The sequence below is a fragment of the Delphinapterus leucas genome, chromosome 6 (genome assembly GCF_059928025.1).
Source record: "Delphinapterus leucas isolate spDelLeu-1000000601 "Yukka" chromosome 6, BTC_Dleu_Yukka2, whole genome shotgun sequence".
Taxonomy (NCBI): domain Eukaryota; kingdom Metazoa; phylum Chordata; class Mammalia; order Artiodactyla; family Monodontidae; genus Delphinapterus; species Delphinapterus leucas.
In genome coordinates, this window is record NC_143134.1 from 37564138 (window position 1) to 37579403 (window position 15266).

The following is a 15266-nucleotide window of genomic DNA, read 5'->3' on the forward strand; positions in this document are numbered from 1 at the left end:
TCCTATAGGAGTTTTAGAACAGAATTGAATTTGGGGAAAGAAATCTCTCAAGTTATTTTTAGTTCCTTTTTTTTTAAATTAAGGTATACTTGACATATAACATAATATTAGTTTCAAGTGTACAACATAATTAGATACATGTATATAAAATGATCAGCACCATAAGTTTAGTTAACATCCATCATCACACATGTTTACAAAAATTTTTTCTTGTGATGAGAACTTTTAAGATCTACTCTCTTAACCCCTTCCAAATATACAACACAGTATTGTTACCTTTAGTCACCATGCTGCACACTATATCACCAGGACTTACTTATTTCATAACCTTTTGACCACTCTCACCCCCTCACCCTACACCACGCCTCTGCTAACCATCAATCTGCTCTCTGTATCTATGAATTTGGGTTTTTAGAAAAGATTCCACATATACAGGAGATCATACTGTATTTGTCTTTTCTGTCTGACTTGTTTGTCTTAACGTAATGCCCTCAAGGTCCAGCCTTCAATTCTTTCTTTTTTTGAGCTACTTTTGTGAGTGTGTGTGTTTGTGTGTCTGTGTACGGCATCATCAAGAGAGAAAGAGGAGGAGAGAAGAGGAGGAACTGTTTCAGTTTCACACACTCTGACAAGATGGCCGACAATGGGCCAAGGCACTTAGCCTCTTCAGTAAAATTACCTCAGCAGTAAAGTTAGAAGTTTTTATCACATGGTTTATAATTTTCAATTCAGCTCTTATAGTCTATGCATCTCAAGTAAGTTTTGCAAATAAACTTTCTTTCTCAATCCTTAAAAAATAATTTTCCTGATTATAAAATTCATGTAGTGTAGGAAATATAGAAACTATAGAAGAAAGAGAAGAAAATAAAAACCACCATTTATCCCACCACCCAATATTAGCCATTCTTCATTGATTATGGATTTTCTTTTATAAATTTTCTCTGTGTGTGTGTCTAAGTGAGGATTTTATATTCTGCCTCTCCCCTTAAGATTATAGCATGAGATTTCTTTGTGTTAATCAGTATTCAGAAAATGATTTACAATGGTTACTTAAATGACTCAACATCGTTTATTTTACCATCTTTTTTTTTGCTTTGCATTTAGGTATTTTCTTATTTTTAAAATCTTAAAAATAACTTACACCAATATGCATCCTTTTTTTTTTTTTTTTTTTTGTTCAGTATGTGGGCTTCTCACTGCTGTGGCCTCTCCCGTTGCGGCATGTGGGATCTTCCTGGACCGGGGCACGAACCCGTGTCCCCTGCATTGGCAGGTGGACTCTCAACCACTGCGCCACCAGGGAAGCCCCACCAGTATACATCCTTTATATGCACCTTTTTTACAGTTGTTGATGTTGATGTTTTGAGTATTTTTATAATGGCTTTACTAATTCACATACTATACAATTCACCCATTTAAAGCATACACTTTGATTGTTTTTAGTATATTCAAAAAGTTGTGCAGCCATTGGCACAATTAATTTTAGAACAATTTTTTTACATTTCATCACCCCACATAGGAACGCCGTGCCCATCAGCAGTCACTCCCCATTCCACATGCCCCCTCCCCAGCCCCACACAACCACTAATCTACTTTCTGTCTCTATGGATTTGCCTATTTTGGACTTTTAGTATAACTGGAGTCATATAATATGTGGGGTTTTTTATTGGCTTCTTTCACTTAGCATAATGTTTTCAAGGTTTATCCGTGTTGTAGCAGATATCAGTACTTCATTACTTTTTAATGCTGAATAATATTCTATTGTATGAATAATATCACATTTTGTCAGTTGATCAGTTGATGGACATTTAGGTTATTTCTACTTTTTAGCTATTACAAATAATGCTACTATGAACATTTGCATACAAATTTTTGTGTGGACATATATTTTCATTTCTCTTGGGTATATACCTAGGAGTGGAATTGCTGGGTGGTGCGGCAACTCTATGTTTGACCTTTTGAGGAACTGCCACACTGTTTTCCAAAGTGGTGATACCATTTTTACATTACCACCAGCAGTGTATGAGTGTCCCAATTCCTCTACATCCTCACCAGCACTTGTTATTGTCTATCTTTTAAATTATAGCCATCCTAGTGGATATGAAGTGATACCTCACTGTGGTTTTGATTTTCATTTCCTTGGTGGCTAATGATGTTGAGAATCTTTTAAAGTCCTTATTGACCCTAAATTTTCTTTGGAGAAATATATACTCAGATTGTTTGCCCATTGTTTTTTTTAATTTAACATCTTTATTGGAGTATAATTGCTTTACAATGGTGTGTTAGTTTCTGCTTTATAACAAAGTGAATCAGTTACACATATACATATATCCCCATATCTCTTCCCTCTTGCGTCTCCCTCCCTCCCTCCCTCCCTATCCCACCCCTCTAGGTGGTCACAAAGCACTGAGCTTATCTCCCTGTGCTATGCGGCTGCTTCCCACTAGCTATCTATTTTACGTTTGGTAGTGTATATAGGTCCATGACACTCTCTCACTTTGTCCAGGCTTACCCGTCCCCCTCCCTGTGTCCTCAAGTTCATTCTCTGGTAGGTCTGCATCTTTACTCCCATCTTGCCCCTAGGTTCTTCATGACCATTTTTTTTTTTTTTAGATTCCATATATATGTGTTAGCATACGGTATTTGTTTTTCCCTTTCTGACTTACTTCACTCTGTATGAGAGACTCTAGGTCCATCCAACTCATTACAAATAACTAAAATTTCATTTCTTTTTATGGCTGAGTAATATTCCATTGTATATATGTGCCACATCTTCTTTATCTATTCATCTGTTGGTGGACACTTAGGTTGCTTCCATGTCCTGGCTATGGTAAATAGACCTGCAATGAACATTGTGGTACATGACTTTTTGAATTATGGTTTTCTCAGGGTACAGGCCCAGTAGTAGGATTGCTGGGTCTTATGGTAGTTCGATTTGTAGTTTTTTAAGGAACCTCCATACTGTTCTCCATAGTGGCTGTATCAATTTACATTCCCACCAACAGTGCGAGAGTGTTCCATTTTCTCCACACCCTCGCCAGCCTTTATTGTTTCTAGATTTTTTGATGATGGCCATTCTGACCGGTGTGAGATGATATCTCATTGTAGTTTTGATTTGCATTTCTCTAATGATTAATGATGTTGAGCATTCTTTCATGTGTTTGTTGGCAATCTGTATATCTTCTTTGAAGAAATGTCTATTTCGGTCTTCTGCCTTTTTTTGGATTGGGTTGTTTGTTTTTTTGATATTGAGCTGCATGAGCTGCTTGTAAATTTTGGAGATTAATCCTTTGTCATTTGCTTTGTTTGCAAATATTTTCTCCCATTCTGAGGGTTGTCTTTTGATCTTGTTTATGGTTTCCTTTGCTGTGCAAAAGCTTTTAAGTTTCATTAGGTCCCATTTGTTTATTTGTGTTTTTATTTCCACTCCTCTAGGAGGTGGGTCAAAAAAGATCTTGCTGTGATTTACGACATGGAGTGTTCTGTCTATGTTTTCCTCTAAGCGTTTGATAGTGTCTGGCCTTACATTTAGGTCTTTAATCCATTTTGAGTTTATTTTTGTGTATGGTGTTAGGCAGTGTTCTAATTTCATTCTTTTACATGTAGCTGTCCAGTTTTCAGAGCACCATTTATTAAAGAGGCTGTCTTTTCTCCACTGTATACTTTGCCTCCTTTATCAAAGATAAGTTGACCATATGTGCATGGGTTTATCTCTGGGCTTTCTATCCTGTTCCAGTGATCTGTATTTCTGTTTTTGTGCCAGTACCATACTGTCTTGATTACTGTAGCTTTGTAGTATAGTCTAAAGCCAGGAAGCCTGATTCCTCCAGCCTCATTTTTCGTTCTCAAGATTGCTTTGGCTATTTGGGGTCTTTTGTGTTTCCATACAAATTGTGAAATTTTTTGTTCTAGTTCTGTGCAAAATGTCAGTGGTAGTTTGATAAGGATTGCATTGAATCTGTAGATTGCTTTGGGTAGTATAGTGATTTTCATAATGTTGATTATTCCAATCCAAAAACATGGCATATCTCTCCATCTGTTGGTATTGCCTTTAATTTATTTCATCAGTGTCTTAGAGTGTTCTGCATACAGGTCTTTTGTCTCCCAAGGTAGGTTTATTCCTAGGTATTTTATTCTTTTTGTTGCAGTGGTAAGTGGGAGTGTTTTCTTGATTTCACTTTCAGATTTTTCATCATTAGTGTGTAGGAATGCCAGAGATTTCTGAGAATTAATTTTGTATCCTGATTCTTTACCAAATTCATTGATTAGCTCTAGTATCTTTCTGGTAGCATCTTTAGGGTTCTCCATGTATAGTATCATGTCATCTGCAAAGAATGAAAACTTTACTTCTTCTTTTCTGATTTGGATTCCTTTTCTTTCTTTTTCTTCTCTGATTGCTGTGGCTAAAACTTCCAAAACTTTGTTGAATAATAGTGGTGAGAGTGGGCAAGCTTGTCTTGTTCCTGATCTTAGTGGAAATGGTTTCAGTTTTTCACCACTGAGGACGATGTTGGCTGTGGGTTTGTCATATATGGCCTTTATTATGTTGAGGTAGGTTCCCTCTCTGCCTACTTTCTGGAGGGTATTTTTTTTAATCACAAATGGGTGATGAATTTTGTCAAAAGCTTTCTCTGCATCTATTGAGATGATCATATGGCTTTTCTCCCTCAATTTGTTTATATAGTGTATCACATTGATTTGCATATTTGAGAATCCTTGCATTACTGGGATAAACCTCACTTGATTATGGTGTATGATCCTTTTAATGTGCTGTTGGATTCTGTTTGCTAGTATTTTGTTAAGGATTGTTGCATCTATATTCATCAGTGATATTGGCCTGTAGTTTTCTTTCCTTGTGACATCTTTGTCTGGTTTTGGTTTCAGGGTGATGGTGGCCCCGTAAAATGAGTTTGGGAGTGTTCCTCCCTCTGCTATATTTTGGAAGAGTTTGAAAAGAATAGGTGTTAGCTCTTCTCTAAATGTTTGAAAGAATTTGCCTGTGAAGGCATTTAGTCTTGGGGTTTTGTTTGTTGGAAGATTTTTAATCACAGTTTCAATTTCAGTGCTTGTGATTGGTCTGTTCATATTTTCTGTTTCATCCTGGGCCAGTCTCGGAAGGTTGTGCATTTCTAAGAATTTGTCCATTTTATTGGCATATAGTTGCTTGTAGTAATCTCTCATGATCCTTTGTATTTCTGCAGTATCAGTTGTTACTTCTCCTTTTTCATTTCTAATTCTATTGATTTGAGTCTTCTCCCTTTTTTTTCTTGATGAGTCTGACTAATGGTTTATCAATTTTGTTTTTCTTCTCAAAGAACCAGCTTTTAGTTTTGTTGATCTTTGCTATTGTTTCCTTAATTTCTTTTTCATTTATTTCTGATCTGAGCTTTATGATTTCTTTCCTTCTGCTGACTTTGGGTTTTTTTTGTTCTTCTCTCTCTAATTGCTTTAGGTGTAAGGTTAGGTTGTTTATTTGAGATGTTTCCTGTTTCTTAAGAAAGGATTTTATTGCTATAAACTTCCCTCTTAGAACTGCTTTTGCTGCATCCCATAGGTTTTGGGTCATCGTGTCTTCATTGTCATTTGTTTCTAGGTTTTTTAAAATTTCCTCTTCGATTTCTTCAGTGATCTCTTGGTTATTAAGTAGTGTATTGCTTAGCCTCCATGTGTTTGTATTTTTTACAGATTTTTTTCCTGTAACTGATATCTAGTCTCATAGAGTTGTGGTCAGAAAAGGTACTTGATCTGATTTCAATTTTCTTAAATTTACCAAGGCTTGATTTGTGAACCAAGATATGATCTATCCTGGAGATTGTTCCATGGCACTTGAGAAGAAAGTGTATTCTGTTGTTTTTGGATGGAATGTCCTATAAATATCAATTAAGTCCATATTGTTTAATGTATCATTTAAAGCTTGTGCTTCCTTATTTATTTTCATTTTGGATGATCTGTCCATTGGTGAAAGTGGGGTGTTAAAGTCCCCTACTATGATTGTGTTACCGTCGATTTCCCCTTTTATGGCTGTTAGTATTTGCCTTAAGTATTGAGGTGCTCTTATGTTGGGTGCATAAATATTTACAATTGTTATATCTTCTTCTTGGATTGATCCCTTGATCATTATGTAGTGTCCTTCTTTGTCTCTTGTAATAGTCTTTGTTTTAAAGTCTATTTTGTCTGATATGAGAACTGCTACTCCAGGTTTCTTTTGATTTCCATTTGCATGGAATATCTTTTTCCATCCCCTCACTTTCAGTTAGTATGTGCTCCTAGGTCTGAAATGGGTCTCTTGTAGATGGCACATATATGGGTCTTGTTTTTGTATCCATTCAGCCAGTCTATTTCTTTTGGTTGGAGCATTTAATCCATTTACATTTACAGTCATTATTGATATGTATGTTCCTATTACCATTTTCTTAATTGTTTTGGATTTTTTTGTGTAGGTCTTTTCCTTCTCTTGTGTTTCCTGTCTAGAGAAGTACCTTTACCATTTGTCATAAAGGTGGTTTTGTGGTGCTGAATTCTCTTAGCTTTTGCTTGTCTGTAAAGATTTTAATTTCTCCATCAAATCTGAATGAGATTCTTACTGGGTAGAGTATTCCTGGTTGTAGATTTTTCCCTTTCATAACTTTAAATATGTCCTGCCACTCCCTTCTGGCTTGCAGACTTTTGCTGAAATATCAGCTGTTAACCTTATGGGGATTCCCTTTTATATTATTTGTTGTTTTTCCCTTCCTGGTTTTAATATTTTTTCTTTGTATTTAATTTTTGATAGTTTGATTAGTATGTGTCTTGTCGTGTTTCTTGTTGGATTTATCCTGTATGGGATTCTCTGTGCTTCCTGGACTTGATTAACTATTTCCTTTCCCATATTACGGAAGTTTTCAACTATAATCTCTTCAAATATTTTCTCATTCCCTTTATTTTTCTCTTCTTCTTCTGGGACCCCTATCATTCAAATGTTGGTGCATTTAATGTTGTCCCAGAGGTCTCTGAGACTGTCCTCAGTTCTTTTCATTCTTTTTTCTTTATTCTGCTCTGCAGTAGTTATTTCCACTATTTTATCTTCCAGGTCACTTATCCGTTCTTCTGCCTCAGCTATTCTGCTATTGATCCCTTCGAGAGAATTTTTAATTTCATTTATTGCATTGTTCATCATTGTTTGTTTGCTCTTTAGTTCTTCTAGGTGCTTGTTAAACGTTTCTTGTATTTTTTCCATTCTGTTTCCAAGATTTGGATCATCTTTACTATCATTATTCTGAATTCTTTTTCGGGTAGACTGCCTATTTCCTCTTCATTTGTTAGGTCTGGTGTGTTTTTACCTTGCTCCTTCATCTGCTGTGTGTTTCTCTGTCTTCTCATTTTGCTTAACTTACTGAGTTTTGGGCCTCCTTTCACAGGCTCCAGGTTCGTAGTTCCTGTTGTTTTTTGTGTCTACCCTCTGTGGGTAAGGTTGGTTCTGTGGGTTGTGTAGGCTTCCTGGTGGAGGGGACTAGTGCCTGTGTTCTGGTGGATGAGGCTGGATCTTGTCTTTTGGGGTGTCTGTGACCTTATAATGATTTTAGGCAACCTTTGTGCTAATGGGTGGGGTTGTGTTCCTGTGTTGCTAGTTGTTTACCATAGGGTGTCCAGCACTGCATCTTGCTGGTCGTTGAGTGGAGCTGGGTCTTGGTGTTGAGATGGAGATCTCCTGTAGATTTTTGCCATTTGATATTACATGTAGCTGGGAGGTCTCATTGGACCAATGTCCTGAACTTGGCTCTTCCACCTCAGAGGCACAGCCCTGAGACCTGGATGGAGTACCAAGAGCCTGTCATCCATACAGCTCAGAATAAAAGGGAGAAAAAAATGAAAGAAAGAATGAAAAAGGTAAAATGAAATGAAATAAAGTTATTAAAATAAAAAATAATTATTAAAAAAATTAAAAGTAATGAAAAAGAAAGAAAGAAGAGAGCAACGAAACCAAAAAAGAAATCCACCAATGATAACAGTGCTAAAAACTATACTAAGAAAAAAAGAAAGAAAGAAAAAAAAACGGACAGACAGAACCCTAGGACAAATGGTAAAAGCAAAGCTATACAGACAAAATCACACACAGAAGCATACACATACACACTCACAAAAAGAGAAAAAGGGAAGAAAAAATATATATCGTTGTTCCTAGAGTCCACCTCCTCAATTTGGGATGATTCATTGTCTATTCATGTATTCCAAAGATGCGGGGTACCGCAAGTTGACTGTGGGGATTTAATCCGCTGCTCCTGAGGCTGCTGGGAGAGATTTCCCTTTCTCTTCTTTGTTCTCACAGCTCCTGGGGTTCAGCTTTGGATTTGGCCCTGCCTCTGCATGTAGGTCGCCTGAGGGCATCTGTTCTTCGCTCAGACAGGACGGGGTTAAAGGAGCCGCTGATTCGGGGGCTCCGGCTCACTCAGGCCGGGAGGAGGGAGGGGTACGGATGCGGGGCTAGCCTGCGGCCGCAGAGACTGACATGACGTTGCACCAGCCTGAGGAACGCTGTGCGTTCTCCCGGAGAAGTTGTCCCTGGATCACGGGACCCTGGCAGTGGCGGGCTGCACAGGCTCCCGGGAGGGGAGGTGTGGATAGTGACCTGTGCTTGCACACAGGCTTCTTGGTGGCTGCAGCAGCAGCCTTAGCATCTCATGCCCATCACTGGGGTCTGCGCTGATATCTGTGGCTTGCACCAGTCTCTGGAGCTCCTTTACGCGGTGCTCTTAATCCCCTCTCCTCGCGCACCAGGAAACAAAGAGGCAAGAAAAAGTCTCTTGCCTCTTTGGCAGTTCCAGACCTTTTCCCGGACTCCCTCCCGGCTAACTGTGGCGCACTCGCCCCCTTCAGGCTGTGTCCACGCAGCCAACCCCAGTCCTCTCCCTGGGATCTGACCAAAGCACAAGCCTCAGCTCCCAGCCCCCGTTCCCTGCGGTGGATGAGCAGACAAGCCCCTTGGGCTGGTGAGTGCTGGTCGGCATCGATCCTCTGTGCGGGAATCTCTCCGCTTTGCCCTCCACACCCCGGTGGCTGCGCTCTCCTCCGTGTCTCTGAAGCTTCCCCCCTCCGCCACCCCCAGTCTCCACCCGCAAAGGGGCTTCCTAGTGTGTGGACACCTTTCCTCCTTCACAGCTCCCTCCCACTGGTGCAGGTCCCATCCCTATTGTTTTGTCTCTGTTTCTTCTTTTTTTCTTTTGCCCTACCCAGGTACATGGGGAGTTTCTTACCTTTTGGGAGGTCTGAGGTCTTCTGCCAGCGTTCAGTAGGTGTTCTGTAGGAGTTGTTCCACATGTAGATGTATTTCTGGTGTATTTGTGGGGAGGAACGTGATCTCCACCTCTTACTCTTACGTCATATTAAAGTAAAGCTACTTTTTCTGTTTGGCCATTTTTAAATGAGGTTGTCTTTTTTATTCATGTGTGTATAACTTTACTGATTATTTTTTTGAAGTAGGGTTTCTGGAGGAAAAGGTCTAAACATTAAAAAAAACTCCTAATGCTTATTTCTAAGTCGTTTATAGAAAAGTTGTATAAATTTATACCTTCATCTTTAGCGGTGGTTCTCAACCGTGGCTGTGATTTTCTCCCCCAGGAACTTTTTGCAATATTTGGAGACATTTTTGGTTGCCTGAAGTCAGGGAAGGAGGATACCCCTGCTATATCTCATGAGTAGAAGCCAGGGGTGCTTCTAAGCACCCTAACAGTGCACGGTATAGCCCCTTCCCTCCACCCAAGACAGAATTACCTGGCCCCAAATGTCAATAGTGCTGATGCTGAGGAACTCTGATCTTTGGTTTATGAGGGTGTCTACCTCAATGTACCCAGGTTCCTGCCAGCTTATTACTACTCTATTTCTAAGGTGTCCAAGACGGTGGCTGAATCTCCAGCCATCACATCCACACTTAGGTAGCAAAATGGAAGAAAGGGATGACAAAAAAGGAACAAGTGTATGCCAGTTTTGTTTTAAGGAAGATTCCTAGAAGCTGTCACATGATATATTCTTTTCTTTCTCATGGGCAGACCTTAGTTTCAGGGCCACACTTATCTGTAAGAGAGGCTGGCATTCTGTGGCACCACATGAAAATCTCAAGACTTGTATTACTGTGAAAAAAGGGTAACCGAAATGGAGAGACAACAGCGGTCTGTGCACAGTTTTTGCCCTCTTTTTACAGGTAAGGATATGGAAGCTCAGGGACATACATAAATGTCAGACCTGAGATTTGACCCTAGCTCTGTCTGATAACAAAATTCATGTTTTTTTTTCTGTTATATCATATCACATTTCACTTAAAGTTTTAATGATGTATCAAGACATGAATCAATTATAAAACAAGGCGGATATTTTTAAAGTGTTAGAATATGTGTCAGAGAGCAGTAGGCCCCCAGTTCTGGCTGTGGTTTTAAAAGCTCCCCTGTGCCAACCTCATGCCGGTGCTGTGACTCAGCCTTTGGAGAGAGCACATAGGAATCTGTGCAGCAGAGGCCCCTGTCTGGGGCAGGGAAAAAAAGCTGGTTAAACCTGGGAATCCTGGAGGATAACACATACCTTAAACATTTTAACTTAACAAATTATTATGGAAAATTCCAAACACTCACAAAAGCAATCACAATAGTTTAAGGCACCCTCATTATACTTTTCAACAGTTATCAACATTTTGCTCTTCTTGCCTCATCTATAACTTCATTTTCTTCCCAGCCCCTACTTGAGTTTTAAAATTCCATTTTCTTTAGGTAAAATTTACATAATTAAAATATACAAATCTTAACTGTACAATTTTGAAAATGGCAGGTGTGTGATCCACAATCTTATCAAGATATCAAACATTTTCATTACCCCAGAAAGTTTCCTGAATTCCATCACTATAGATTAGCTTTGTCGGTGCTAGAATTTTATATAAGTGAAATCATACAGTCTGGGTTCCTTTGTGTCTGGCTTCTTTAACTCAGTATCATGTCTGTGAGGTTCACCCGTGTTATCTCACTCACTCCTTTTTACTTTTGAGTATTATTTCATGTAGGAACATATCACAATTTGTTTATCCACTCTTCTCTTGACGGACATTTGGTTTTCCAGTTTGGGTTATCATGACAAATGCTGCTATGAACATCTTTGCCTAAGTACTTTTGTGAACATATGTTTTCATTTCTCCTCGGTTTATGTCCAGGAGTGAATTTATTGGGTCAAAGGGTTGCTGTATTAAACATTTTATTTTAACTTAAAACATATAAAAGTGTATTTCTTTGCCAATCTTTTGATGTAGGGCCAAGTCCTTTCTTTTAAATATGGGTCCACTGATTGGAATTGCAACTTTACTTTCTTACGTAAATCACACAATATAATGCGTCAATTACAGCATATATATTTTATTTCTTTAAAGGGAAATGAGAACTTGACATTTAAAAGCAATCTGAATGCAGAATCCTTTTGGAGTTTCAAAATCCCCCCAACGATATTTTACAGTTATCCACAACGAATTCTACTGTAGTAATTTTTACTGATTTCCTCTTATTGAGTCTTTTCAAAGCATTAACCCTAGTTTCATAATAATAATAATTCTCTTTCTTTTTATACCAAGATTTTGTTGGTTTATATAATTTTTAATTCAATTGCATAATTATAATAATAAATACAACTGACATAAACAGGTTTGGGAACAACACAATGCGTCTTCATAAGCACTAAACTCAACTGGTAGGAAGAAATGAAAGGGTACATAACAGAGAGGAGCTTTATACTTGGTAGTAAATGTTTAGTAAGCATACTCACTGATTTGCAGTCAGTATGTTTTTCAGAGAGAACTAAGAGTACCCGTTTGCTCTGGTTACTATTGCTGTGTAATGAATACCCCACAACTTAGCATAAAACTATTATGCTCGTGGATTTTGCAGGTTTTGAATTCAGACAGGATATAGTGGAAAAGACTTGTATCTGCTTCAAGATGCATGAAGCCTCACCTGGGCGGTTTGATGGATGGAAGTGACAGCATCTAGCAATTGGCTGGGACCTCAGCTGGGGCTGTAAGTTGAAGCCTCCCCATGTGGCTTGAGCTTCTTCACAGCACAGAGATCTTGCTTGGCAACTTAGGGTTTCAACAGTGTCCCAGTGAATTTGTAGAATATGCATTGTTTTTTGTTTTCGTGTTTTTTGATCTAGTGTAGAGTTACTTTTGTTCATTACAAATAGATGATATTGAACACCTCTTTATGGACTTTTTTGACCATCTATATATCTTCTTTGGTGAAGTGTCTGTTCCAGTCTTTTACCCATTTTCTAATTGGATTTTTTTCTTATGATAGAGTCTAGAGAGTTTTCTATGTAGTCTGCGTGCAAGTCTGATATTTGCAGCTGTGGCTTGCAACCCCGTTCCCCAAGTCTGTGTCTTGTCTTTTAATCCTCTTAACAGGGTCTTTTGCAGAGCAAGTATTTCTAATTTTGGTGAAGTCCAATGGATCAAAACTTTCTTTTGTGAATTGTGCCTTTGGTGTCATATCTAAAAATTTTATGCCTAATCCTAGATCACAAACATTTTATCCTGTTTTCCTTTAGAAGTTTTGCAGTTTTACATCTCAATTTATGGTCTATTTTCAGTTAATTTTTGTATGATGTGTGAAATTTAGGGTGAAATTCATGTTTTTGCCTACGAATGTCCAATTGTTCAAATACCATTTGTTGAAAAGACCCTTTTCCATTGAGTTGCTATTGCATCTTTGTCAAAAATCAGTTTGCCATCCTTCTGTGGATCTATTTCTGAAAATTCTATTCTGTTTCATTGATTTATGTGTCTGTGCCTCTGCCAATACCACATTATCTTTGTTGCTATAGCCATAGTAAGTCCTTTTTTCTTTTATTTTTTTTGTCTGTGGTGTGCAGCCTTCTCTCTAGTTGTGCCTTGCGGATTTTTCTCCCCCTAGATGTGGCACGCGGGCTCCAGGGTGCATGGGCTCTGTAGTTTGCGGCACACGGGCTCTCTCCTTGAGGCGCGTGAGCTCGGTAGTTGTGGCGTGCGGGCTTAGTTGCCCCGAGGCATGTGGGAACTTAGTTCCCTGACCAGGGATCGAACCCACGTCCCCTGCATTGGAAAGCGGATTCTTTACCACTGGACTACCAGGGAAGTCCCCATAGTAAGTGTTAAAATCAGGTAATACTTAAAAAAATCATTTTAGTGATTTAGTTACTTTGCTTTTTCATATAAATTTTAGATTTAGCTTGTCTGTATCTACAAAGAATCCTGTTAGGATTTTTTAATAGGAATTGTGTTAAACTCATAGATCAGTTTAAGAATTGACGTCTTTACTGAGCTGAGTCTTAATAATCTATGAACATGTTATGTCTTTCCAATTATTTAGATCTTCTTTGATTTCTTTCATCACAGTTGGGCAGTTTTCAGCATACAGATCCTGTATATTTTTTTTAGATTTATACCTAACTCTCTCCTTCTTTCTCTTTTCCCTCCACCAATTATAAATGGTCTTATGTTTGAATTTGTTTCCAATCATCCGTTGCTAGTATAGAGAAATGCAATTAATTTTTGTGTGCCGATCTTGTATCCTGCGGGTTTGCTAAAGCCACTTATTGGTACTAGTAAAGTTTTTGTAGATTCTTTGGTATTTTCTACAAAGACAGTCTTGTCATTTGGAAATAACAGTTTTATTTCTTCTTTTCTAGTCTGCATGACTTTCTTTTTCTTGCATTATTGTACTGTCTAGGACTTCTGATACTATACTGAATAGGAGTGATGAAAGCAGGCATCCTTGCCTTGTTTCTGATCTTAGGTGGAAAATTCAGTCTTTATCATTAAGTAAAATGTTAGCTGTGGGTATATAACATCTCTTCTAATGTCTGCATAGCATTCTGGTACATTTACCCAATGCTTCTTTTGGCATTTAGCTTGTTTTTTATTTTTTGCTATTATAAACAGTATTTCAATAAATATTCTTACTGCAAAAGCTTTATGCATTTCATAGTTGCACCCTCCTAAATGTCCACGCTCTCTATTTTCCTCCTTTTACTATGGATGAAAGGTCCCTGCTCTTACCCAAGACCACTGGTCCTCTGGTTTCCCTCCCACCTTTCCTATAATTATCTCCACTCCTTTCTTTACCATCAGTTAATCTCCCACTCCTGGATCACTCTCACAAACAAGCTCTAGCATGTGCCATTAAAAAATGTTTCTTCCTTGTCTCTATGTCATCCTTTGGCTGCTGCCTCCTCTCTCTGTCCCCTTTCACAGAGCTTCTCAAAAGAGTTTTCTTTTGTCACTGTCTACACTTCCTCACCTCACATTTTCCCTTCAACCCATTCCAATCAGCCTTTGTTCTCACCTCTCCAATGAGACTATGCTTGTCAAGGACGGCACTGACCCTTATGTTGCTAATCCAGTGTTCAGTTTCTTATTGTGATTGTCACCCATATACTCTTCTCGGAACACTTTCTTTATGTGACTTTATGACACCACACCCTAGTTTTTTTTTACCTCCCTGGTTGCTCCAGCACATGTCTGCTAATTAATCCTCCCACCAACCATGGCATCAGGATTGTGTTAATTTAGTAAAATGAACCAGGAAATTTTCCATTTGTTTTTATCCTACAGAACAGTTTAAAAACCAAAGGCATTTTCAATTCCTTGAAGGTTTGAAAGAACTTGCCTCTGAAACTGTCTGGGCCAGCATATGTTTTTTGGAGATGATTCTTAGCTAATAACACTCAGCTTGTTCTATAGCTATTGGCTCATCAACATTTTCCTCTTTTTCTTTTGCCCGATTGTTCCCAGCTTGTTCGATCGGACTACTAGATTAGAAGATTTTATTTATTTTTTTTACATTTAATAGTCCCTATTCTTTTAATTCTAATTTATTTTATTTCAGATAGGTCTAGAGGATGTTGTTGTATAAGGAGAATGAGGACATTTGTAAGGTTAAGCAATGAATTTGCCCCACACAGTCTGTAGAATTAAGGGAAATAAGACAGTTGAAGCATCTCCGTGGTCTTCTTCTCCCCTCTTCCACCTGGCACAAGTTGCAGAATTGTTCAAAGTGACCCTAAGACTCTGCTCTGCTTTGCCTGGAGAATGAGCTCTCTGGGATGTCTCCTCTCCTGGCAGGAGGTGCTGCATCAAACTTAGTCTCCCACAGGATCCTTAGCCTCTTCCCCTCTACTGGTTGGAATGGCTACAACTTCCCAAGGTCCCTAGGTGTTGGGCAGTTAGCTTTCCTATATAACTCTGGCACCCAAATCCATACTGGTGCCCAAGTGGTTTGCACATC